This window comes from Dipodomys merriami, unplaced genomic scaffold (assembly GCF_024711535.1).
Source record: "Dipodomys merriami isolate MVZ:Mamm:240054 unplaced genomic scaffold, mDipMer1.0.p SCAF_38, whole genome shotgun sequence".
NCBI classification, from domain to species: domain Eukaryota; kingdom Metazoa; phylum Chordata; class Mammalia; order Rodentia; family Heteromyidae; genus Dipodomys; species Dipodomys merriami.
The window spans coordinates 5,623,902-5,651,335 of NW_027205381.1; the positions used below are offsets into that span (position 1 = coordinate 5,623,902).

Consider the following 27,434-nt stretch of genomic DNA (forward strand, 5'->3'; position numbering starts at 1 on the left):
TGGATGTTGAGTGCAATTTAATGCAGAGGATAACAAACTTTTATAGCAAAAGTCTCCATAAGAAAGGGCAAAAGGTTACACAATCTTGCTACAGGGCTTCATTCTTGGATGGTCACCAGCTGGTCGCCTGAAAGGGCAAAAGTTTTTTTGTTTTTTATTTTATTTTATTTTATTTGTGAACATACTGTACAGAGGAGTTACAATTACATGGGCAGGATAATGCGTACATTTCTTACCAAGCATTGCAGCCTCCTCCTTTGTTTACCCTTCACATCCCTTCACAGAATCCCTTCCCCCCCAATCCCAATCCTTCTCCTTCCCCCCCCCTTCCCCACCCTCCCCCCGCACCGACATTGTAAAGCTCATTTTCAACATGACAACTTGTACTTCTCATTGTTGCAACAGGTCCACCTGTATCCTTAAACAACTAGTTTTTCCCCATCTCCTCCACAAGTTACACTTACATCAAATATAGTGAAAGCAGGGGTTATACTGTGGGGGAGGGACATACAAAGCAACAAAGAGATAATCTTATAAATGCCTTAGAAACACATGCATGAAAGAAAAAAACATTAAAATACACATCTAAGGGTTCATTTTCCTGACATCACATTATCTGACCTTTTCCACTTGACTCATACATATACTAGATATTACAAATAAGGGAAACCATGGGACCTATGTTTCTTTGGGCCTGGCTTACTTCACTTAATATAATTTTTTCGAAGTTTTTCCATTTCCTAACAAATGGTGCAATGTCATTCTTTCTGATGGAGGCATAGAATTTGAAAGGGCAAAAGTTTACACAATCTTGCTGCAGGGCTTCATTCTTGGGTGGTCACCAGCTGGTCGCCTGAAAGACACTTGTTTCCGGCTTATCTCTAAGAAATATAATGGGTTTCGAAGTTTGTCACCATCTAACCATTACCTTATTTCTATAGAGGCCTTAATTGTCCCATAAGATCTTTCCTGTTCCTTCTTTAATAGTAAGGTCACGAAGGCCTAGATCTAGCAAGTCTCAATAGTAAATGAAAGAGAGTAATAGGAAGTTCTTTCTCCTAAGTAGTTATCTCAGCAATTGCCATACATTCTTTCTGTTCTAGCCGCGCCTAGAGCTTCTGGCAACTCTCTTACAAACAATTCCTTCTGCTGAAATGACTTCGTGAAACCCCCAATACTTTTATATTTGCTTATGGCTTGTCTACTAGCCTCCAAAAGAGGGGTTTCAGGGTAGCACTTAACTCTGGTGAGTTAGTCATATTTTTAAGACACTCATCAGATATTGGAGTCGTCAACACTCTTAAGAAAGAGCTTTGAATAAGGGAATGTTGACAATGAGTAAGTACAAAGAGCAATAGAAACAGTAAAAGATTAATAGGCACTCTTATGCAGTGAGGAAAAGAAAGGCAGAAACACATCTTTCCCAGGGGTTTGCCAGCCTTTCCAGGAGTAGGTCTCTTAGAAGCCCTATTCTCCAAGATAGACTTCGGTCAAGTCCCAAAACTCAGAGATAGGTCTCTGAAGCCCCTTTCTTAGGTCTGATAGATGGTTTCCCATGCTAAGCAGACTCCACTGGAGTAGGCGTGGCAATGAGGGAAAGGGAGGAGAATAAGAGGAAAGAAAAGGAGTGGGAGAGGGAGAGGAGGGGGAGAGGAAGAGGAGGAAGAGCAAGGAGGAGAGGGAGGTGTAGAGGAAGAGGAAAGACAGGGAGAGGAGGAAGAGGAAAAGGAGGAGAGGGAAAGGCGGAAGAGGAAGGAGGAGAGGGAGATGGGGAAGGGAACAAGGAAGAGGAGGGAGAGGAAGGAGAGGGAGGGGAAAGGGGAGAAGGGGAAGAAAAGAAGGAGGAGTAGATGGGGCAAAGTACAAAAAGCCAGGAATATATTTATTATCTTCACAGTGGTGATAGTACCACAGGTACATAAATATGTACAAATTCATCTAATTATTTTCATTAAATATACGCATGCTTTAAACACCAATCATATCTCAACATAACTGTAAAAGAATTAAATTTCAAAATGAAAGAGCAAGTAGATATCCACACAATATTCATAACAATAGTAAAAAACCTATGTGTCAGGCTGGGAAGTTGGCTCATTGGTAGAGTGCTTGCCTAGCATTCATTTATAGTAAAAATGAAAGCATAAATGTTTATTGAGATATTCCCATGCATGGGCAAAGCATTTGTTAGCTAGTTAACATAGAATTCACAATTCCAATATTACTTTTCACCAGTATTATTTATTCATCCATTCAGTAGGTGTTACTTGAGCATATATATCAAGTACATATATATCAAGCATATATATCGGTACTATGCACGGAGTCAAAAGGACAAACAAAATAATACTGAATTTTTTAAAACCAACACTCAATGATCTTTATTGACAGTTTTAACATTCCACAATCAAGACTTAAAAAAAGACTAAGTGGCATCATAATTATCTAGTATTTCAGGTAGAATGATTAAATGGGATATACAGCACAATGGACTTTCTTGGGCTTCCCTAAAATTGAAGGCAGTGGCCACAATCATATGCCTAATGGTCACCTTGAGCCTTTACTCTTGGATATGCTTAGTGCTTTGAAGGAGAAAACAGTTTTGCACTAGAAAACATAATAGTGACCACTAAAGAAATACTAAGACAGTTAAGTCTTAATATCTTGGCAAATGAAAAAATTGTTTCTGTTTGGTACATCCAAACACTCTTCTCAGAACAGTGTTCTGTATATGTCTGACTGTGAGAAGTGCTGGGAATACAGGTATGAATATTTGGCCCAAGTAGCTAATGAATTTGTTGGTAAGGCCATATAGGATAAAACGACAATGCACTGTGGATTTTTGTGACAATGTACATGCTCAGTACTAAAAAATTCAAATGGAACTCATTGTCATACATACTCAGAGGATTGTATTTCCTGATTTTTTTCTTGACATAATAAAAAATTGCATTGCATAATTATTAAAGCAAAGTTTTCTAGACAATTTTGAAAAGAAAATATTCTAGACCAGATCATTCTGGAAAACACAGATGAGATTAATTTAAATTTTATGGAATAGAAGATGTTCTTGTTATCAATGTCATTCTGAAATTAGTTACGAGATGTATTGTTGAAATCACATTTAAAATCATGAAACCAATCAATAAGTCAAATAGGGCTAGAAACCTCAATTAGCTAGTAAATTGATTTACTATCTATTATAATTCTTCCATAAAGCATAATAGGCACTTTCCTTTCACAGTGTAATATTTATGTAATTGAGATATAATTTAATTTGCACAACACATTTTATGTAAGAATGTATTACCCCTAAAGCCACTCTTATATTTAAGGTGAGTCTTTTAAGAAATGCTATAGAACTAAGGTCATATATTAGTCACAAACATATACCTTATGAAGTACATTTTCCAAAAATAATTGTAGGTCTTTTTTTGGTATTGAGGTCTTTTTAAGTTTTTTATTGTAAAAATACTGTACAGAGGGGTTACAGTTACATGAGCAAGGTCATGAGTAATTTCCTATCAAAGATTGTTGCCTCTTCTTTTGTTATTCCCCTAGCATCCCCATCCCTTCCCTCCCATCTCCACAACTACACTCCTGCCCCCCCTCACCTAAATTGTAAAGTTCATTTTTCAACATAGTGTCTTGTACATCTCATTGTTATAATGGGTCAACCAGTATCTCTATTTAAACACTTTGATTTTTCCTTTCGCCTCCCCAAATTAGAGAAGTGTATATACAAGATGCAGGGCACCCATATCAAATACAGTGAAAACACGGTTTATGCTGTGGGGGAGAAACATACAAAGCTAGAAAAAAATCACATGGTACATTATAAATACATGAGAAACAATAGCGAGAAAAAAAATCCACTTGTGTCACTATCTTCGGGTTAATTTCACTTAACATCATCTTCTCTAGTCCTACTTACATTTTTTAACCAAAATTGCTTCTTAATACTTTAGATTTTGCTCTAAATGGACAAATTCATATATTGTTTTTAAAGCCATCTGACATTCAGCAGATATTCTAAAACCCAAAACGCACAGGTTTGGTAAATATTATTAAAATCAGGTTTCAATACCTTCATTATTCCCGCTCCAGAAAAGGAATGGTGTCTTAATAATCTCTCTACAGTTCTTATACTAAAAGCAACGTCCTGGTCATTACTGGAGTCTATTATATTGCCCTAAAAATGGTGAACGTTTATTGGACTAAAATATAAAATAACATAGAAGCAGATGATGGAATAAAGATCTTTCCACAATGAGCCCTCATAAATACTGTTGAATTATAATAGGCTACTAGATTGAATAACAGGGTATATTACCATATTCAGTGATAAAGTTTTAATATCTTTCTGTAGTGTTTACCTTTGTATTGCCAAAAAGAAATTAAGAAATTTTAACGATAAAATGTATTTTAATATTCAGTTTCCTGCAGATCCAGCATCTGGGTATTTAAGAGTCCTAAACTGTTGTTCATTAACTTAAACATTCCTCCCACGTACTCAAAGAGATTTATAATATTGTCTGTTAGATTGTCTCCTGTGCAATTATTATTTCAAAGATGCATTTTGACAGTATGAACTTCACATAAAACATAACTTCCTTCAAGGGAATAATTTATAAATATATTCCAATAGTAAATTTGTACCCTTCCCTTTACAATCTAGTATTGGCACCACTACCTATGATAAACAATAAACCTAGCATTTGTTTCTAGATGAACTTATGAATTCATATAGCTGACTATTGTTTCTCGTAGATACATGGATATTTTTTCCCTGAAAAATGTATGACATTATGTTTCAAAGCTCCTTCCAATTTGGGGCTAGCAAAGAACTGCATCTAATACAATGAATACAAATGAAATAATACTTATTTGCAAAGGTTCAATTACCTTGAGTTCAAAAGTGAACTTATATTGATAAGCCAAGATCACTTAGGGTACAAATGTAAATATGGACAACTGGAATATCCCAACCAAACCCTGCACAATACTGTTTATGAATATTATTAAGGTATGATTTTTAAATACAGATACATAGAATATTTTTATCTCATGAATTATCAGACATATTATCAATACATTATCTACCCCACAATGTTGTTTAGATCAAAGAAAATAAAAAATATTAAAAGACTTAGCAGAGTGTAGCACTTAACAGGTTCTCATTAAATGTCAGTGACTTAAGAGGCAAGCCAGAAGAGCATGGCAAAGAGAAGAAGGTTTCTCTAGAAGAAAATAGCAATTACCTGTACTGATGCCACTGGCAAGTAGGGACAAGTTAGGAAGAAAATTGGTAGAATTGATGACACATGTTTAAACTATCTTGATTCAGAAATTTTATTGTCAAAGTCACTGGAAGCTACTGAAGAGTGGGAATGTAACTAGGAGACAACAGAAGTTAAAGAAAGCATCATGGCTCTTCATTAATGGCCTTTCGCATTAAAGTTGTCAAGGAGTTGAAATACCAGAGAGAAACATAGATATTCCTTAAATTTGACTGACTTACATTTCTCCTAATTTCTTGAAGATGAGATTGAACAAGTAGTATTGGGACCACAGATCATAAATTGTAAAAATCCAAAGTCTATATAGAAGACATTCATAAGAAATTAAGGACAAACTTGCCAGGAGGGAGGTAAGTTATCTGGTGGGGATGTAGAGATTTATCAGTTGTCCTAAAAAAGAGCTCAAAAAATTTACAACAATAACACATGTGGAAAGTAGTAGACAGAGCCAGGAGCCTTAGTCTCCCACCTGCAACCCTGCCTATTAAGAAGGTGAGAAGCGAAGATCATGGTTGGAAGACAGTCTGGGCAGGAATGTCCATGAGATTCTTCTCTCCAATTGACAAAAAAAAAAAAAAGAATTGGAAGTAGAACTGACTCAAGACCCAGGCTCCCCACCCCCAAGACCTACTTTCTATTCCCCCCTCCCTCTCTCTGTCTCTGTCTCTCTCTCTCTCTCTCTCTCTCTCTCTCTCTCTGTCTGTCTCTCTCTCACACACACAAACACACAAATAAGAGATACACAATGGTGAGGGAGGGCTTAGTATCACAGAAGTTGAGCTTGCATAAAAGACAATGAAAACTGGAAGACAGGGAAAATCTCATCAAATGAAAAGAAGAAAAAAATCAAACTGTATATAATGTTATAGGCACACATATTGTGTGAGAGAAGAAGCTGACCTTAATGGTCAATGTGGCTGGAATGCTAAGCACCACTGCATGTGTTAAGGATTTTCATTATCCTGAAAACAAGGAGAATTCCTGCAAGGACTTAGAAAAGAAATAGAAATAAGGTCATTCATTCATGATTTTAAAAATAAAGCAGGAAAAATAAATAAATAAATAAAAATAAAAATAAAGCAGGCATAAGACTGTGGAAAAGTGAGTGGACTGAGGAATCATGGTAGATTCATGTGGACTTTTACAATTGTGTAGAATACAGAAAATAGTAGCTTGTAAAAAGTTTGTAGATTTTGAGATGATGACCAGCAGATGAGTCACAGACAAATTTTAACATTAAAGTTGAAAGGCTTTGATATATGGGATATAAATTTTAGCTTATTGTGACCTTCGCACAATTGTTTAAGACCTACACAACGAATCAATCAAGTCATCAATGAATAGTTTCCTCCCTCCTTTGTGGGAAGTTCAAACTTATTTCTGTATTAGAGGTAGAGATTAGATTCTAGACATTGTTTATCCTTTTTGACACTCTCAAAAGAAACAAGCCATTATTGATGGATATCTATTGTGCCTGAGGGATTTTAGAACAAAGAGTGTATTCAGAAGCTACACTGGGCTCTTCCAAAAGAATTGACAAAATCATCTCTACCTAGTACAGCCTGCACAATTGGTGTAAACAGATGAAGGTTACATTTGGCTGAGAAGTCCATAAAGGGTGATTCACCAATACAACCACAGATTCAACTACCTATTCATTTTCTCATACATATTGAACTTCCAGCAATGGAGGGGAAGGGACAGACTTGCTTCAGAAAGGTCTATTACTATCACTTAAATAAAATTGGCTTAAAATATCATAAAGATGAGTTGTCTTGTTCCTCATTGTTAACAGTCTAGGAAGAATAGCCAAAACTAATTTAAGTCTTATCATACAAGCATTTTATTTCCTACATCATTATTGATTGTGCTGGCTGAAAAAGTCTGCTTAGAAAGATACATTTGTTACTCACACTTTACCTGAAATGTGAGAATATCTAGTTTTAGATCTGCATCCCCCCCCCCGCAGTTTCTAAACAGAATATATCTGAGAGTGAAAAGAGTAAGAGAGATGACTGTCATCCCTGTGGTTAGAAAAACGTAAGAATCCCAATTTTGTACATTGTAAACTATTCTATCCTAAAAGATGCATGATATGTCTCCAATCTGCCTCACAATGTTGGTCAAATTAAGGAAGGTAGTAAATATAAAAAGATCTCATAAGAATGGGCACTGGTGGCTAATGTCTCTAATCCTAGCTAGCCCAAGGGGCTAAAATCTGAGCATGGGTAGACAACTCATGAGACTATCTGGTTAACCAAAAGCAAGAACTATAAACATGGTTGAAGTGGTAGAGAACCAACTGTGAACAAAAGAGCCAAGCTAGGATATAAGGAACACTGGAAAAAGAGAAAGAAAGAAAGAAAGAAAGAAAGAAAGAAAGAAAGAAAGAAAGAAAGAAAGAAAGAAAGAAAGAAAGAAAGAAAGAAAGAAAGAAAGAAAGAAAGAAAGAAAGAAAGAGAGAGGGGGGGAGGGAAGAAGGAAGGAAGGAAGGAAGGAAGGAAGAGAGAAAGGAAGAAAGAGAAGAGAGAGAAAGGAAGTAAAGAAGAAAGGAAGGAAAAAAAGGAAAAGAAAGAAAGAAAGGGTGAGAGAGAAAAAGGAAGGAAGTAAGGAAGGAAGGAACGAGGAAAGGAAAGAGGAAAGAGGAAAGAGAAAGCAAAGGAAAGGAAAGGGAAAGGGAAAGGGAAAGGAAAGAAAAAGGGGCAAATACCTGCTAGGGTGTATAGCACTTGGTAAGTTATCATTAAATGTTAACTAATTCTGTCAAGCCTAAACCAACTCTACATCTAAAAAACGAAAAAAAATATAAATATTGGCACATTTCTAAAATGTTTGACAGATAAAAACACAGAAAAATGCCTGAACAGATGTATGTACTTGTATTGTGTCTTCACACTAATCTTATAGGGCAGGGTATCTAAGGAAAAGGTAATGCTATGAATTTAACATTTAGTTTAAGCCTACCTCATGCATAAAAGCAAATGACTATTACTTTATTTTTTTTCTTTTTTAAAACTTTATTGTTGACCATTACTTTAGAAAGGAGGAGTAAGCTCATTAATGGCTATATGAGGCTATAAAAAACATAGAAGCAAATATGTTGGCACCAGAGGCACATACCTAACTCCTTCCCCCTTCTTCCACCCCTCACCCAGTCTTTTTCTTCAGTCCTTTCTCATTAGCTGATGCTTTTTGTTCCTAAAACATGTCTAGAGAAGTTCATAGCTCATTATTCCACTTATATTTCATTAAAGATGACAAACTTACCTAACAAAAAAGAATGAAAGTACTTCAGTGACTAGATTAGGCTATCCAATACAGACAAACTGTTCCTCTTGTTTATTTATTTAAACTCACACTTTTGCAAAGTACAATTGATATGAATTTGGTTTTCTTTCTGCCTGCTCACAGAGGAAGAAATCACAGTGTTCTTTAGGAATTTCTGTATTCGTACCAAAGGATGAAGATAAAAATGCAAACTTGGGCTTCACTGATAGAAATTTGCTATGCAGGACAGAGAAAGCAGTGGCCTCAGTCTCTTTGCAGAGCTCCATCTCTCAGCTAGAGTAGTTCATGTCATATTTGGAGAGGCAGACAAGATTCTAGAAATGAGCACTATAGTGATACAGCACATAGGAACGGCTCAAAGCATGAGGATCATTGCAAGGAATGTTTCATTTCAGAAAGAAACATTAAAACAACTGGAAAAATACTTCTTAAGACTCCTTGTCTGTATTTGCCATTAGCTTTATTCTCACTATCTCTAGAAGTATAAACAAGTATTAGTGGACAAATCTCATGGGAAAGTTGTAAAGAACAAACTTCAGACAATATAACCTACTTTAATAATATCAAACTCAAAACTCTAAGAGTTAGACTTAATGAAGAGATTTATAAGGAATGAGAAAACCAACAGTACTACCTTGATTCCCCTAAGTTTTACCCTCATCCTAAAGCTATTTACCACCTAATTTCAGCTATCTTGAAAACTACACATGTTTGGGGTAGTCTTTTCTCATGTTAGTACATGACTAAAATAGACAGTATTAGTGTGATTTAGATAGTTTAAAACTTTCAGTGAGATTTTATTAAGTGCTAAAAGAGTGTAGAAGAAGGATTGCAAAGATAACAAGAATTACATAAACAAGAAGCCCTGGGTGTTAGATTCAAGTCACAGTGCTGTTCTCATTGTCTACAGGTCCTTCCTATTTCCAATTCTCTTGAAAAGTTAGTTATACTTTTGCAACCAAAAACAATAGCCCCTTGTCTTCAATTTTTCACAGTTCATAAATCTTCTCTGGCTATGAGTAATGGACCATTCTCCTTGGTAGATGAGATCAACGAAATCTAATGCCTCTCTCTTCTCTACCTTAAGGTCATTTTTCCTATTCTCTGCCTCAATCCAAATATAACTCAATGTTTATGATTTAACACAACAAAGTTACACCATTAATAAGAGTTAATATAGTAAAAAGATGGATTTCTCCTTATAATATGTTTGAATAATTAGATCTGCAACTCATAAAATAATTGCATGAGTATGAAAAGTTTTTCCAGCTGAAGTTTTGCAATGTACAATTCAGAACAGAAGAGGGATCTCCACATTGGTTAAGACAACTGAACCGTGTATGTTAATTCTAGTATCTTCTCAGTTTCTAAGATGAACAGATATCTCATTCATTTACGTTTCCTTTATCTGGACATTTTCTAACTGTCACCTTAAAGGAATTAAATAGACATTGTTAGACATTAATATAACCAAGCATAAGTAAGGGACAAATATGTTCTTTTTCCAGTGTGTTCACATTATTTATCAACGGCTCGACTTTTAATCTAGTATACTATTTGGTACCTAGGGGTTGAAGTGGGGTAAGGAATTATGACTACAGCAGCTGACAAGCATGTGCAAGTGGAGCAATAGCCTGGCTCCTAAGGAAATATTGTCAAGTCTGTGGCATACATTTGAATTTGAGGATTTTTTTTTTTGTCGGTCATGGGGCTTGAACTTCAGGCCTGGGCACTGTCCCTAAGTTTTTCAGCTCAAGGAGAGCAGTCTATTATTTGAGCCACAGTGCCACTTCTGGTTTTCTGGTGGTTAATTGGAGGTAAGAATCGCATGGATTTTCTTGCCCGGAGTTGGCTTTGAACCACACGATTCTTATGTCTTAGCCTCCTCAGTTGCTGGGATTACAAGCTAAGCCACCAGTGCCCAGTTTGAGGAACATTTTACATTTTTATTTTCCTGGTTTGAATCATGTATTCTCTTCATGCTCTTAAATCTCACCCCAGGGATGAGAACAGAACAGAAACACTGAGAAAGATGAACTAAATGTAGAACTAGCCCTACATTTTAAAGAAACAACAACCCATTTACAAGAAAAAACTTAGGCTATCTTCCTGAGAAATGAGTTCTTGTGACAAGCAGGTGGTTAATAACTTTTCATACCTGTGTCAGAAGTGAAGAATCGCAGGTACTAACAAAACACACAATGATGGCAAGTTATGCTCTCTGAAGTTTACACCCCACACTCTGAGCCTTTAATTTCTGCAGTTTATTAAATCTAGCACAGTGTTTATGAAAAACAAAAACAAATCCAGGATTCAGTAAGTACCACAGTGAATGGCTAAGCAATTCTCACTTAAAATTCTATATTTGCCGAAGAACATTAACACCATCAAATAGATATTTGTTATGCAAGAATTTCATAGCCAAATCTAGTTGATTATGCACATATTGTATCCTAAATAAATAGAAAGAATTATAAGGAAAGACTTTCAATGTACCTGATAGCACAAAAAGCAAACGATTATGGAAGCAAAGTATAGTGCATGAGGAAATCATAGCACTTGTCTTACATATAACTGTCAGCACAATACTAAATGAAACAAAGTTTGTCAAGTTTCAAGTCTGTGTACTGAATAAAATAAAGAAAATTATAAAGTGGTAATCACTGAACAGTGATCAAATTATGCCTGTTATCTTTATTTTTCACAGTGTAATTTAGATTTGTGATATTTTTGTTTGAGGAAAATTATAGTGATACAATATTGAGGATTATAAAATGCCAACAAGTATTTAGGTAGGTAGGTAGGTAGGTAGGTAGATAGATAGATAGATAGATAGAAAGATAGATAGACAGACAGACAGATAGATGATAGCAATTGTTTTTTGTGTCATTGAATATTACCATGAAGTTAAAAAATCATACAGCATGAAACCAGAACTAGCTTTACATTTAGCAGGGTGAATTCTTTATTCTCAGACTTGTTCAGCATTCTTTTTTTTTTTCCCATTCAATTCAGCAGTTATTTACTGAGCTCTTTACAATTCCAGAAAATGACATGGAGATTTGAGATTGAGAAAGCAGATATTAAGCTTCTTCTCTCAAACTATTCACATAAAAATAAATAAAGAAGATGAGACTTATATTACAAAAACTTGACTCTGGTATCCAAGTCTAGCAACAGGAGAGATTTCTAATGTCAAGCAGAAGAAAACCCATGGATGGGTTCAGAAAGGAAACATGTTTAAGCTTACTAAGGCTGAGTTGGTCAAACTAAGAAGAAAAGTCAATATTACAGATAAAATATGAATCCAAAGTGCCAAGAAACAGAAAAGCACAACTCAGTACAGATAGACCAAAGCTTAAAACAGAAACAAGTAAGAGATGAGGTTGTCCATATTTGTCATACATGCTGAAGGTTTCTTTTTTATCCTCTATGATCCATTGGGTAAATGGGGATAATACTTTCAGATTTGTACTTGCTGTTTGAAAATACAGATTCCAAGAGGGCAGCCCTGAAGTCAAGGAAATTCTGAGATATTCTTGACAAGGTGTGATGGAGTTTAAATGTGGCTGTTGAGATTTATGGAGGCAAAGATATTAAAAAAGCATCTCCTGAACTGTGACAGAACCTTGTGACCAAGTATGCATATATAAGTAAGGAGAGGGGATGGGGAAAGAACCAAGCAGCCCTGGTGCACAGCTAGCTCTAATATTAACTTTCCCTGAGATGGACCAGAGAGAAATTGTTAGTTGTTTGGGGGAAAGATGTTAAGTTCAATTTGAGACATGTTGACCACAGAGAACCAGTGGGACACATAGGTGGAAACTGTCCAGACAACTGTGCAAACTGATCTAGAGCTTAGAACAGGTGTTTACTGTTCTAAGACATCTGCACAAGTCTAGTGTTGGTACAATGAGACTGCATGGAGTCCTTCAACAGCCTCTATGTGAGAGCAGACACCAGGAGACTGAGGACTTTCCACCCTAAAAAGCTTGTGGGAAGTCTGGAAAGATAGAACTCACGACATCCCTGGTCACAAAGGAGACAAGAACTAGAGATGCACCTGTTATTCTGCCAGACACTGTGGGAATCCACTGCCTTGAAGGAGGTCATTGAGATCAGTCTCAACATGAGACAGAAAATGGCAGGTGCCTTTTACAAAGATTCAGATAAACACTTAGTTGCTGAGAGCATGGACGAGCTTTTTCCATTTCAAGCACAGAAGTGAAGCTACCCTGGGTGTCATAAAAAAAAACAAAGCCTGAGCACAATTTGGTTTTTAGGTTACATGATATCCTTCAGGTCTTTACTCTTTTTAATTTTTTCTCCAGAACTTTAATTATCACAGCTGGAAGCAATCTCTCCCTTTGAAGATCTAAATATTACATCTCAATTATGGTATCTACTGCATTCTCGTTTATGATTAGATTTATATTTGTTTTCTTATCTCTACTACCAGATTGCAAAGCTTTTTGTGGCCCCAAGCTGTGTCATACTGTTTTGTAGATGAATGCTTCCTCCCTCAGTGCCTGGACCAGCACCCCAGAACATTATAGCCTTGCTCTCAAAGTCATTCAATCCTGGGCTGAAAGCCCATCTCAACACTTGCATGACCATTATCTTTCTGACAATGCACAAGTTATTAATGCCTCCTACACCACAGCTCCCACAACTGAACAGAAACAATAATCCATTGCACAAAGCATTATTGTGAGTATTAAATGTGATAATGTTTATGAAACTACAAAATCTGTTATTTGGCAGATGGTAACTATGCAGTCTTAGTTTCTTTGCAATGCACAGAGTGCAAGAAAATATCTTCAAAGGAAATATTAAATGATCATTTGTTTTGATTATAGATTTCTTTTTCTTGTTCTTTGTTCTTTTTGGTGCTGATACTTTAATCAGATCCTGGATTATGTCTCTTCCTTAGCTTTCTCATTAAGACTGGTGTTCTACCACTTGAGCCAGGACTCTACTTCTCAGTTTTCCCTGGGTAACTGACAAGTCTGAAATACTTTTTTTTCCTGGGCTGGCTTTGAACTACAATCCTCAGATCTCAGTCTCCAGAGTAGCAAGTATATAGGCTCGAACCACCAGCACCCAGCTGGTAATAGATGCCTTGTTGTAGCCCTTGAAACGTTCACTGCTTATGGTCTGAGTTACTTAATATCCTCTCATCTCTCTATTTTTCCCCTTGTTCACTCAAATGTTGCCTTCAAGTATGTGTCTCCTTACTGTATCTGAGAATGATACTGTAAAATTGACAGATATTCTACCAAATTTTAATAAGTATTAAAAATTTTAAAAATATGGTTAATGTACTTACTTAGAGAACAAATTAATAGTTATACTACATCCTTAGTATTTCAGGTTTATTATGATTTCATTAAGCATTAGTATCTGTAGCATAAAGAGCCACACAGGAAGTTTTAAACACTTTACAGCTTTGTGACCTTGGTGACCTCTCTGTGCCTTTTTCCTCATTGGTTAAATAAAGATGAGTAAATAATCTACCTCAGAAAGGTTGAATAAGGATTATCTGTGCAAAGTAAACTTATATGACTTGTTTCTTGTTAGAGTTATTCATCGTCAGTACTTATTTAAGTTAAAAGTTTCTAAGTTTCTCATTTTAAAACAGTTCAATTTGTTTATACTTCCACCATGCCTTCTAGCCTTAATTAATAAACTGAAGAAAGCAAAATAGAAAATGCCTTAAGCCATATTGAATTATAAGAATATTAGTATCAATTAAACCAACAAAGATAGTTGCTGTGGAAACATACATTGTTTCTTCATAAGTCCTTTGAAAGCTGGATGCATTGGTTTACCTATATAATCCTAACTACTCCAAAGGCAGAGACTGGAAGGATTCTAATTCAAAGCTAGCCGGGGGTTAGCAAGATCACCACCTCAATCAATTAGCCAAAGCCTGGTAAGGTACTCCTGTCATTACAGCTACAAAGGAGATATATATGGTACATCTCACTACAGACCAACCTGGGAAACAAAAATGTGAGGTTCTATGTAAAAAATAACAAGAGCAAAAAAGGACTGAGGGCAAAGCTCAAGTAGCAGAGTACTTAACTTGCCTAGCTAGCATGAAGCATAAAACTCCAGAGTTCAAACTCCACTACTACATGCACACATCACACACACACACACACACACACACACACACACACACACACACACACACACACACACACACACACACACACACACACATTCTTAACGCTTTGAGAAAATAAGAGGTTTGGATTCTTACTGCTGTTTCATATCACCAATAAGGTGATATGAAAATTAAATACACACAAGCTCCAGTTTGTATCTCTCACTCTCCATTTCTTTTAAGAGAACAGCATCTTGCCACCCCCATATCAGACAGATCTAGAAAAGAACTTAGTGTGATCAGGAGTATGATTATTCTAAGTCTTATTTTCCTTAATTATAAAAGTGAGAATAATTATTTCAAAACTGCTTCAAAGAACACTGTGAGGAGTAAATAAAAAAATACAATTAAATCCCTGATCACCATACTGGGTAATTTTGGGTGTTTAATAGATTAAAATAATGATCATCAGCTTAGTATAAGGAAAGATTGGTTTTTCCAGACTAATTTTCATATTATACAGAAACTAAAGTCCTGAGCTAGCACAGAAAGAAAGATTATTGCTTCTCTGAAGAAACAGACATAAGAGTTAAAGACTACCAAAAAAAGCTATTAATTAAGGTGCAAAATCTAAGAAAGAAGAAAGTCTCAGACCAGGGAGCCTCAAAATATGATGCAAAAATTTTCAATAGTCATAAACAGTGTTCTTTATGCTCAAGAAAAACTAAAATATAGCAATAAAGGGTTTAAAACATTTTCCACAGAAAATGGTCTCTGGACCTTTGAAATTGCAGCAATTTGGTAAATACTACAAGTTTTGAGAGATCAAGATAACTCTCTGCCCACTGTATCTGACTGGCAAGAGAAAATCTAATACTTTCCTGGGTGTTGGTACTGTCTTCATGTCTTTGAAATATGCAAAGTCTCTAAAAACAGGATAAACTCACTAGAGAAATAGAACAAATACAAATAAACTAGAAAAAGGCAACAAAATGTTTCCTGCACTAAAATTATGAAATGGAGATTTTTAAAGCATCAGGATTAATGTATTCAAATAACTAAAGGGAAGGACAGATAATTCCATACTGAAATTCTGCAACTAAAACTACATTAACTTAAATAAAAAATTCAGTAGAAAGGTTCAGAAATTTGTAAGAAATGGAAGAAAGTTTAATGACTGGAAGACAGGCCAACAAAAATTACCTAGTTTGATACTTAAAAAGGAGAAAATACAGAAAAATTATATAAAGGAAAAATAAGACTTGGTTAAATGATCTAAATACAGAGCACATAATAAAGAAGAAAAAGAATGAAAAATATTGGCCAGAATTTTGTTTAAAATATAATTAAAAATGTTTAATGTAGGGCTGGGAAGGTGGCTCAGTGGTAGAGTGCTTGCCTTGCATGCATGAGGCCCTGGGTTCGATTCCTCAGCACCACATAAGCAAAAATAAAAAAGCCGGAAGTGGCGTTTTGGCTCAAGCGGTAGAGTGCTAGCCTTGAACTAAGAGCTGAGGGACAGCGCCCAGGCCCAGAGTTCAGCCCCCATGACCAGACCCCCCCCCAAAAAAAGAAAAAAAATGCTTAATGTTATATCCTAAGATTTAAAACCCTACAAATACTAGAAACAAAAAATACAAATAAAGCCATATTTAAGAATAAAATGTACAAATAAAATACAATTAAATCATATGGTAAAACTACCACAAACCAAATTTCTTGGTCAATTGAGGTGCTTGCCTACCATGCATGAGGCCCTAGGTTTGAACTCGGCACCACATATACATTCAGAGAAGAGTACTAGTAATAAAACAAGGGTGAATATTATCTTCAGGAAAGCAAAACTAAGCTAATAGCCAATTCTGCAAAATAAAATGTGGCAATAAGAAAACAATGTACTGACAAATAATATATCTAATGTGTTATATACTATAAAGTGCTTTTAGAGTCTAGGCCCCAACCAGAAGTAAAATGAGTATCAAACTAAGGCATATTCCCTTTGAAATCAAATAATCCCTGAAAGGCCAGGTTGTAGGAAGACCTAGTTTACTCATTTTAAAACTGATATGTACCAAAACTTTGGCTTTGTTTACAAATGTATGATAATTGTCCTCAATAAGCATGAATACGATCTGTTTCATTATATTTTCAAGATTTGTCTCTTAAAATATAATACACATTCCCCATGATCAGTTATAGAGTCTATCTAATCCAGCCTTTAACAAGCTCTTTGACTGAACCTTTGTTCTCTCTTCCTCAGTTAAGATGTGACTAAAATTGATCTTGTTGTTCAAACAGCTCTCTTTTTGGTCCTTTGTTCTGGCTTTTCTCAGTGATTCCTGATCTTACACCAGACAGCAATTATAGGCATACATCATGTAGTACTCTCTTTCTTCCCACCTCCTCTTCCCCTCTCATTTCTCTTGCACTCTACCACTGGAGGCACAGATCTACTTCTGACTTTTTGGTGGTTAATTGGAGATAAAAGTCTTACAACCCTTACTGCTTGATCTGGCTTCAAAACCACGATCCTCTGATCTCAGTCTCCTGAATAACTAGGAATACAGGCATGAGCCACCACCACCTGGCTCATGTCTCTCTTAAATGTTCACACAGGCACACGCCTGAACCATCTTTCTAGCCCATCAGATTTTATCTTCCTCCATAGCATTTGCCATGATCTGACATAATAGAATTTCTTTATGCGTATCCATGTTCATTATTAAATCCTTTCGGTTTAAATATTAAGGAATTTTTGCCTCTTTTGCTTTTCAAGAAATCTCTGGTGATTTTCATGTTTCTTGGTACATAACAAGCACAGAAAAACATTCTTAAAGTAGAATGTTTTCTCTTGAAATTGTTTCTTATTTCATGACTGAAAAACAGTAAAGAACAGTAGCAAAGTGTGTGTTAGATGTGAGTTTCACAATCTGGAAAGACTATTTTGATGGGAAGGAGTTACATTAGTTGATCATCAAGAAACTAAACAGATCTGCCCCCAAACATGGCAGAAAACCAAGGCATCTCTCAGAAGCCAGTAACAGAAGCCGGTCTAGACAGGTGGGCATTTGCTGTCCTAAATGACAGTGTGATGTTAGGTAACAGGAATTAAGAGGGGACAGATACAGATTAAGAGTAACTGGGGGGGGGGCACACCACTCTCAGGATGTCTTGCTCTATGTGAGGCTCTGTATCAGGTATTGCCCCTATGTGATCTCATTTAATTCTCATCAAAATCTTAGGAGGTGAGTAAAACAAACTTATTTTTAAATAAGGAAACTAAGGATTCAGAAAGTGAAAGTTGCATACACTTAGTAAGTATCAAAGCCTGCCTTAGGGCATGGATCAATGTGAAACTCACACTTCACACCAACCTTCAATCTATGCTGCTGTGTGAAGCTCACGTACTTCATTCACAGCGAAGTTCAATCTGTGCTGCTACCTACTCACCCCTATACACATAGCAGGAAATAGATGCACAAGTAAGGGAGCTTCCACATCTGAAAGCTAGTCCATCTGAAAGCTTTTTTGTGAGATGTCTGGACTAGGCTTTAGTGGATGAACTCAGAGAAATTAGGTGATTGAAAGAAAAGGCATAATGATTCTGATTACCAAATTCATTAGGGACAGGGAAAAATGGCCAACCCGTAAAAATGAAAAAAGGTGCTATCCTAATGTCTACAGGAAATAATCTCTTGATCATAATGAATACCGTAAGTATTCACTACTAGAAAACAAAGAGTAACGTTAGAGCAGAGCTTCCTTTAGGCTAGTGCACAATTGCACTTAGAATTACCAAAATCTCTCACAGCCACAACCAAGAATGACCCATGTAGTATGTTATGGATGTAACCCATAGGTAGTAGATAAATGATCTTAGAAAGAGACTCCAGAGAGAACTAAGTTATATCATAGAAATGTACTTCAGCACAAGAGCTTATTAAACATTTGCTCTTAATAGAACATTGTGCTGGAAGTGGTAGCATAAAAATATAAAAGCTGTATACTCTGAACCCTTTGACCACAATAAGCTTTGAGCTTAAGAAGCATCTCACTGAATAACTGTATTGCCTATTTTAAGTTATTATACCAATATACAATTGTGAAAGATAATCGCCCTTTCACAGCTCCACTATTTTAAGAAACTAATTCTGTTTGAAGTTTGTAAAGCACTGCTACACTATGAATTACATCGCTTTTCAGTTGTAAAAGATAACTGAGTGACTATGTATGTTATTAAACTAATATGGAAGTTCAATTTGGATTGAGTTGTTTCCTTCACCTAAATGAATATAGGTTAAACATTAAGAATGAGAAAGACTACACCCGTGACTCACACCTATAATCCTAGCTATTCAGAAGGCTGAGATCTGAGAAATTCAGTTCAAAGTCAGCCCTTGCAGGAAAGGCCTTCTCATATCTGCAATTAAACACCATGTTGAGCTGTGGCTCAACATGGTAGAGAACTAGATTTGAATACAAAAGCTCAGGGATAGGAAGAATCTAGGCCCCAAGCATGCCCCACAACCACCAATATATAAGTAAGTAAATAAAGAAATCTCTAATAACAACTTCACAAATAATGCTGACAAATAATGTACAAAATTATTTTTAAAAATCACTGTGACAGCCAGCTGTGGAGGCTCATGCCTACAATTCTAGCTTCTGTGAAGTCTGACATCAGAGGATCGAGATTTGAAGCCAACAGGGCAAAAACTCTTAGTTCTCAGTTCTAATTAAACAAAGCCAGACTGGAGGTATGTCTTAAGTAGTAGAATGCCAACTGTGGGAAAGAAAACCAGTCAAATCTGTGAATATTTGTGTTCAAACTCTGGTATTAGCACAAAAATAATTAATTTTTAAAAATAGCAAGGAGAAACAAGTGTTTTGATTTCTTTTTTTTTAATTTTTATTGTGAACATACTGTACAGAGGGGTTACAATTACATGGGAAAGATAATGAGTACATTTCTTATCAAGCATTGCAGCCTCCTCCTTTGTTTACCTTTCACATCCCCCCATCACCCCCCCCACCCCCTTCCTCCCGGCACCAAAGTTGTAAAGTTCGTTTTCCACATGACAACTTGTACTTCTCATTGTTGCAACGGGTCCACCTGTATCCTTAAACCACTGGTTTTTCCCCTTCTCCTCCACAAATTATACCAACATAAAATATAGTGAAAGCAGGGGTTGTACTGTGTGGGAGGGACATACAAAGCAACAAAGAAATAATCTTATAAATGCTTTAGAAACAAAGGCATGATCCTGAGTTAAGAGGAAATGGCTTTCGTTTTTCACCATTAAGTATAATGCTGGCTGTAGGTTTGTCATATACAGCCTTTATTGTATTGAGGAATGTTCCATGGATTCCTAATTTTTCCAAAACCTTCATTATAAAGGGGTGTTGGATCTTGTCGAATGCTTTTTCCGCATCTATTGAGATAACCATGTGGTTCTTATCCTTGCTCCTGTTGATGTGATGAATAATATTAATTGATTTGCATATATTGAACCAGATTTACATCCCTGAAATGAATCCTGTTTGATCATGGTGTATGATTTTTTGGATGAATTGTTGAAGTCAATTGGCCAAAATTTTGTTGAGAAGTTTTGCATCAATGTTCATCAAAGAAATGGGTCTATAGTTCTCTTTCTCTGATGAGTCCCTGCCTGGTTTTGGGATGAGGGTTATGATGGCTTCATAGAATGTGTTCGGTAGTGAACTTTCTCTTTCAATTTCATTGAAGAGTTGAAGGAGTATTGGTGTGAGCTCAGCTTTGAAGGCCTTGTAGAATTCCACTGTAAAACCATCTGGTCCTGGACTTTTCTTGGCTAGGAGGTGTCTTATTGCTGTTTCTATTTCAATGCTTGATATGGGCCTGTTAAGATGGTTTAACTCATCTTGGTTTAGTTTTGGCATGTCAATATTTGCTAGGAAAAGGTCCATTTCTGCCAAGTTCTCAAACTTATTAGCATAAAGTTTTGAGAAGTATTCCCTTAAAATGTTCTGAATCTTGGTTGTTTCCATAGTGATGTTTCCATTTTCCTCTCTGAGTTTATTAATTTGGGTGTGTTCTCTTCTTTTTCTGATAAGATTTGCTAAGGGTCTGTCAATTTTGTCCTGGAATCAAAACAACATTGAGATACCACCTCACCCCAGTTAGAATGGCAAAAATCAAGAACTCTAATAACAACAGATGCTGGAGGGGATGTAACAGAAGGGAACCTTACTTCATTGTTGGTGGCAATGTAAACTTGTTCAACCACTTTGGAAAGTAGTATGAAGGTTCCTCAAAAGACTCCACATAGAGCTCCCCTATGACCCAGCAATCCCACTTTTGGGCATTTACCCAAATGTTTACAAACAAGACCACACTAAAGCTACCAGCACAACTATGTTTATTGCAGCATTATTTACCATAGCTAAGATCTGGAACCAACCCAGATGCCCCTCAGTAGATGAATGGATCAAGAAAATGTGGTATATATACACAATGGAATTCTATGCCTCCATCAGAAAGAATGACATTGCCCCATTTGTTAGGAAATGGAAAGACTTGGAAAAAATTATATTAAGTGAAGTAAGCCAAGCCCAAAGAAACATAGGTCCCATGATTTCCCTTATTTGCAGTATCTAGTATATGTATGAGTCAAGCAGAAAAGGTCAGATAAGGTGATGTTAAGAAAATGAACCCTAAGCCAGGAGCTGGTGGCTCACGCCTGTAATCCTATCTACTCAGGAGGCTAAGATCTGAGAATCGAGGTTCAAAGCCAGCCCGGGCAGGAAAGACCTCGAGACTCCTATCTCCAATAAACCACTAGAAAACCGGAAGTGGCGCTGTAGCTCAAGTGGTAGAGTGCTCGCCTTGAGCTGAAGAGCTGAGGGACAGCACCCAGGTCCAGAGTTCAAGCCCCATGACCGACAAAAAAAAAAAAAAAGAAAGAAAAGAAAAGAAAATGAACCCTAAGATATGTATTTTAAATGTTTTTTTTCTTTCATGCATTTGTTTCTAATACAATTATAAGATTATTTCTTTGTTGCTTTGTTGTCCCTCCCCCACAGTATAACCCCTGCTTTCACTGTATTTGATGAAGGTATAATTTGTGGAGGGGAAGGGGAAAACAAATCGTTTAAATAAGGATACAGGTGGACCTGTTGCAATAATGAGAAGTACAAGTTGTCATGTCAAAAACAAACTTTACAACTTGCCGGGGGTGGGGGGCTGGGGGATTGGGGGGGGAGGGAGGATGGGAAGGGATGGGAAGGGTAAACAAAGGAGGAGGCTACAATGCTTGATAAGAAATGTACTCACTATCTCGCCCATGTAATTGTAACCCCTCTGTACAGTATTTTCACAATAAAAAAAAAGAATTAAAAGACATGTGAAATTTGCAAACAAGTTTTAAATACTAAACATTTTGAAACATGTAAAAAAAAGAGACAAAGACAGAAAAAGAAACTGCTTCGCTAGTTTTCATGGTAATCTTTAGCATTTAATTATACTGACATAAAAACCTTAAATCTAGTTGATCAATATTTTATACTCAGGTGTGGTCAGATTAGATTCTGATGAGGTTAAGTTATGGAATTTCCTAATGCATAATTAAGACTTATGCCCTTGTTACCTTGAAACTGATTTGTTTCCAAATGAATTTTCTTAGCTCTATTTTTCTATTAGTAGACTCAGTAAGCTCTCCCATAGTACCAAGAGGAAATGTGTTTCAATGCAGCTCTGGGCTGGATTGGTTTATGTGTTGTCGCTCTGATGCCTTGCCAGATGTCTATTCCCAGCTGGGGAAGCTCTCTGCCTCCTTTTCAGTGGTTGTTGTCAATCTGAACTTCCTGCCAGCAAGAGCTGGTCTTTCTGTATTTGAGGGCAGCATCCCCTCCACCAGCATTTAGATTCTTGTGTGAAGACATTCATGGATAAAATACCCTACTGCTTCTCATCTGCCTTCTGTTTTTGGAGTTTCAGACATCTCCTGAACTGTTCATCTTCTGTGTGTGGCCACTGTGAAGTGGCGTTGGGGGTGGAGTGGGACAATTGGTGTCACAACCAGAGAGGCCTCTGGGCATGGAGCCTGCATGTTCATGGACCTTATTTCCCATAGGCTTTCAAGTGTCAAGAAGGGGGCTTTTGGAGATTGGCATATATATATATATATATATATATATATATATATATATATATATATGTACATATCTCAGTTTCCTAAACCCTGGGAACCAAAGCCCCTGCTCAGCTTTCCCACAACATGCCAGCACCCAGCACCAATGAGTAACTCTGCCACTTTGTTGGGCACTCTCAGGATTCATATCCATCCCTAGGTGGAAGAAGGATTCCAATGATTTCAAGGCTTAAGATTTGATCCATTTATATATATATATATATACACACACACACACACACACACACACACACACACACACACACACACATACACAATAGAATGCTATGTTTCTATCAGAAATAATGAAATTGACCTATTTGTACATAAATGGAAAGACTTGGAAAAATTATATTAAGCAATGTAACTTAGATCCAAAGGAACACAGGCTGCATGGTTTCTCTCATGTGTAGTAAGTATAAAATGTTTAGAATAATCTTAGCAGAGGATCACAATGGATCAATAGCTATGTGCATAGGACCATATAAAATGATGCTCATTTAAATGTACTCCAAGAAATGGAAACAACATTTTTAATGTACAGTTTGCAGTTATTTCTTTTTTCTTTTCTTTTCCCTTTTGGTTTATTTCCTCTTGACAGTGTTTTTGATTTCTGTTCCCACTGTCTTGTATATTAGTTAATCTGATTTGGGGAAGAGAAAGTGATTCATAGAAATGGTGGGACAAGGGGTGACCTAAACAACAGTGATGCTAAGTAGATAGATAATATGTTGGAAATGAACTTTACAACTTGGAGGTGAGGGGAGTTGGGGGGGAGTTGGAGTTGGGGTGGAGGGAAGAAGTAACACTGTTCAAAATAAATGTACTTATTACCTTGCTAATGTAAGGTACATAATATAATCTTACATAATAAAATCTTAAATACAATTTAAAACTAGAATACATTTTTATAAGACTTAAGATTTGGACACGCATTTCAAACTAAATTGCTTCCTTTGGCCAACAACAGTCTAACAGAACAGCGAACACAGAGTTTTATATAGATCAACTGAGAAATTCTCAAGTCAGCTTTTGATGTAGAAGCTTTGTTCATTTCATTTCTTGTAACATTTTGTGCTGAGTGAGTTTGGATAGTGGAGGACAAAGTTTAGTCTGTGTGATGAATGAATACATTATACATGTGCCAGTGTGTAAGGTGCAGAATTGGATGAGAATCAGACATAGTTGTAAAAAGTCAACCTCACAACTTTAAAGTCCTTATCATCAAGGACAATTTCTCATCCACTGTATTCCTAGGAGTCTTACCTAACTTGCACCTCCAACGCCTCATGAAACTCTTACATAAAAGTAGATGCCTCATAAATATTACAGGAATGGATACTTTTAGGAATATTTCTATTGTTTGTGCTATCTTATGATTTATTCTTTTCCAAGATTCTCCTGGATAGATAACTGACAGTAGTTGATACACTCAACCTCTTTGTAAATGGTTACACACACACACCTTATTCCTGGGAATTTCTTTTGCACTGCACACAGAACATGCCAAGTAAGGTCACGGGCCTGAACAAGGTATTTAAACTATTTAGTGTAATTATTAGCGTCACTTCTCCCACGGTCATTGTAAAGTGGCATGACCACCTATAACTCCCTTGGCCCCTGCCACCTCCCTCAGAGGATATTAGTACGCTGGTGGATGCTGTGAACCACCAGTACAGGATAGGGTATGAGCTGCAGGAGGTGAATAAAAAGGAGATGAAGCTGGGGTAGGAGGCACGGAAGGCTTACATGACAAGGAGAAGCAGCGTCCTCAATGTCCAATAGGGGGTAGGGCACTTCAGGTTTGGGAAGAGGCTCCAGGCTCTTAGGTGTTTTGGCAGGGACAGGCTGCCCCTATGCCAGGAGGATAAGGAAAGTTGGGCTAGATTGGCAGAGAGAAGGACTAGCACAGAGATCAAAGAAAGCCTGAACTCTGACTATTTACCAATGGTCAGCAGCAATTGTGCAAATTTCTGAGATTATACTCTAGTCCCATTTGGGGGCTATTGAGACCAAATATCTACCTCATATTGTGACTAGACTATATTGCAATAAATGATAAGGTGGTCTGCTTTACAGAGTCCTTCAGTAAAAGGATATCTACAGAGTGCAAAGACATCCCCAGGGGTAACCTGGATGGGGAGAGATCCATGGGAGCCTACTGGAATAAGAACCATGAAAAGGGAGTCTGGTGAAGATGTGGAGGAGGGGTCAGTGAGAACATAAGGGGAAGAGTCGGTGAGGACACAGCAGATGGAGCCAGTGATAATTTGGGGGGGTGGAATCGGTGAGGATATGCAGGGAGAAGAGTCCAGTGAAGTCGTAGGGGGAGGAGTCAGTGAGGATGTAGGTGGGGCCAGTGAAGATGGAGGGACAGTGAGGATGTGGGAAATCAGGTGAGGATCTACAGGGCAGAGTCAGTGAGGACTTAGGCCAGCTGTTGAGGGTGGGAAGGCCAGGGGAGGACTCGGGTCTGAGCAGAGCCCACTGCAGGGACTGGGGGGACCTGAAAGAGACCAACTGTAGGTACTTAGGTTAGGAGTCGCTCACCGGAAGTAGACAGGAAACCGGAAGCAGTGTCGCAGTTGGGCAGCCAGCAGTGGTACAGGCAGAGGTCCGGGGTAAGGTTCGCTCCTCCAGCAGTTTGGGCTCCAGGGGGGAGGAGGCAGGAGGCAGACCGACCCTCGGGAAGGGAAGCCCGGGACCCAGCGACCCTCTCCTCATCGGAGTCCCCGCACCAGACGGAAGGCTTCCCTGAAGGAAGCTCCCACGCGGTTCAGGCCGAAGACGGTTTCCGGAGGGGCGAGGCCAAACTGCTGCCGCCCAAGATGGAGGCCAACAAGGGGCTTCCGGTGGGAGGAGCCTATCTAGGGGTGTGGCCACACGAGGCGGAGCTGACCTTAGCGGACGGGGAGCTCAGATCCTGAAGGACCGCCCACTGCCCCAGGCTGGGCTGCTGTCTGATTTACCGCTGCTGGGCAGGGACTTCTAGGGTGCACCGGGGAAAATCCAAAGGAAGGGGCCTTGTCTCCCCGTGGACCTGACACTCATCTGGGATGCTTTCTTCTAAACCATTCCACAGTTTGCTTTGGCAGCCTCCCTTCTCTGTGTGCACGCCCATACTGGGCTGGGAAGGTGGCTCAGTGGTAGAGTGCTTGCCTTGCATGCATTAGGCCCTGGATTCAATTCCTCATCATCACATAAGCAGAAAAAGCCGGAAGTTGCACTGTGGCTCAAGTGGTAGAGCACTAGCCTTGAGCTGAAGAGCTGAGGGACAGCACCCAGGTCCAGAGTTCAAGCCCACAACTGCCAAAAATTTTTAAAAGTTAAATTTGAGCTATCAACATACAGAGAATGATTGCAGCCATGTTAATCTGCATTTCTAGTGCTTATTTAAGGTTCTCTGGGGTTTCCTTTATGGGAGGAATCATCTCCACCTGCTATTTTCCTAAGCTTTTTGTATCTGTTGTATTTATTTGTAAAATCTCTTATCTTGCATTCAGTAGTTGCATCTTGATGCTTTCAATATCTCCTATTTCACTCCCTTTTTCCTACATCTACGTGTAGATTTATGTATAGAAATTGTTTAGCCAAAATACATTTGTGTTTTGGGTCTATGCTAATGTCAATATCTATTAATGTATCTTTCAAGAAAGGGATGGGAATCTCTTTTGTCCAACTAGTCAGACTGACGATCCTGTCTTTTTAGTTCTTTTTATACTGTGATTTTAGGATGGGAATCAATCCTTGAATTCTAGACCAATAAAACTTTGCTATATTTATAGTCTGACATATAACCTAAGCATTTTAAACTACTTTCACTTTTATAAGCTATTAATGAATTACTTTTTTTTTCCAATCCTCTGGCTTGAACTGAGGGCCTAAGTACTGTCCCTGAGCTTTTGTGCTCAAGGTTTATACTATACCACTTTAACCAAAGTTCCACTTCTGGCTTTTGCACATGCGTGCGTGCGCGCATGCGTGCGTGCATGTGTGTGTGTGTGTGTGTGTGTGTGTGTGTGTGTGAGTCATGGGTGTGGAGCCTTAACTCTGGGCCTGGGCTCTGTCTCTTAGCTCTTCAGCTCAAAGCTAGCACTCTACCACTTGAACCATAGCACCACTTCTGGCTTTTTATCTTTATGTTGTGCTGAGGAATTGAACCCAGGGCCTCATGCATGCAAGCACTGAGCCAACTTCCCAGCCCTACTTCTGGCTTTTTTGGGTGGTTAATTGGAAATAAGGGTCCTATGAATTATCCAGCTTGGTCTCACTTCAAACAGAAATCCTCAGATAGCAGCCTCCTAAGTAGCTAGTATTACAAAAGTGAGCCACCTCTACCCAGCTCATGAATTGAATTCTTGAAGAAAAATAGGAGAGGTTTGTTTTTTGTTTTGTTTTTATAATACTGGGATTGCACTCAGAGCCTGGGGTTTGCTAGACACAAACTCCACCACTTGGGTCATGTCTCCAGTCCTAAAGTAAAGCTTTTAACCCAATGATTTACATTCTGATTTCAGAGCTGTTCTGAGGTACATTTCTAATAGTTCATTTAGATGAAATACAGGA

At 37.7% G+C, this 27,434-nt stretch overlaps 1 long non-coding RNA gene across 1 annotated transcript; it reads right to left on the minus strand.

Moving 5' to 3' along the window:
- On the minus strand, positions 1-25,644 carry LOC138804988 (uncharacterized). Its single transcript, XR_011365393.1, has 2 exons — positions 25,419-25,644; positions 1-127 (listed from the first exon to the last, which is right to left on the minus strand). It is a non-coding gene; the product is annotated as an uncharacterized lncRNA (long non-coding RNA).
- Between the last annotated feature and the right edge of the window lie 1,790 nt (positions 25,645-27,434).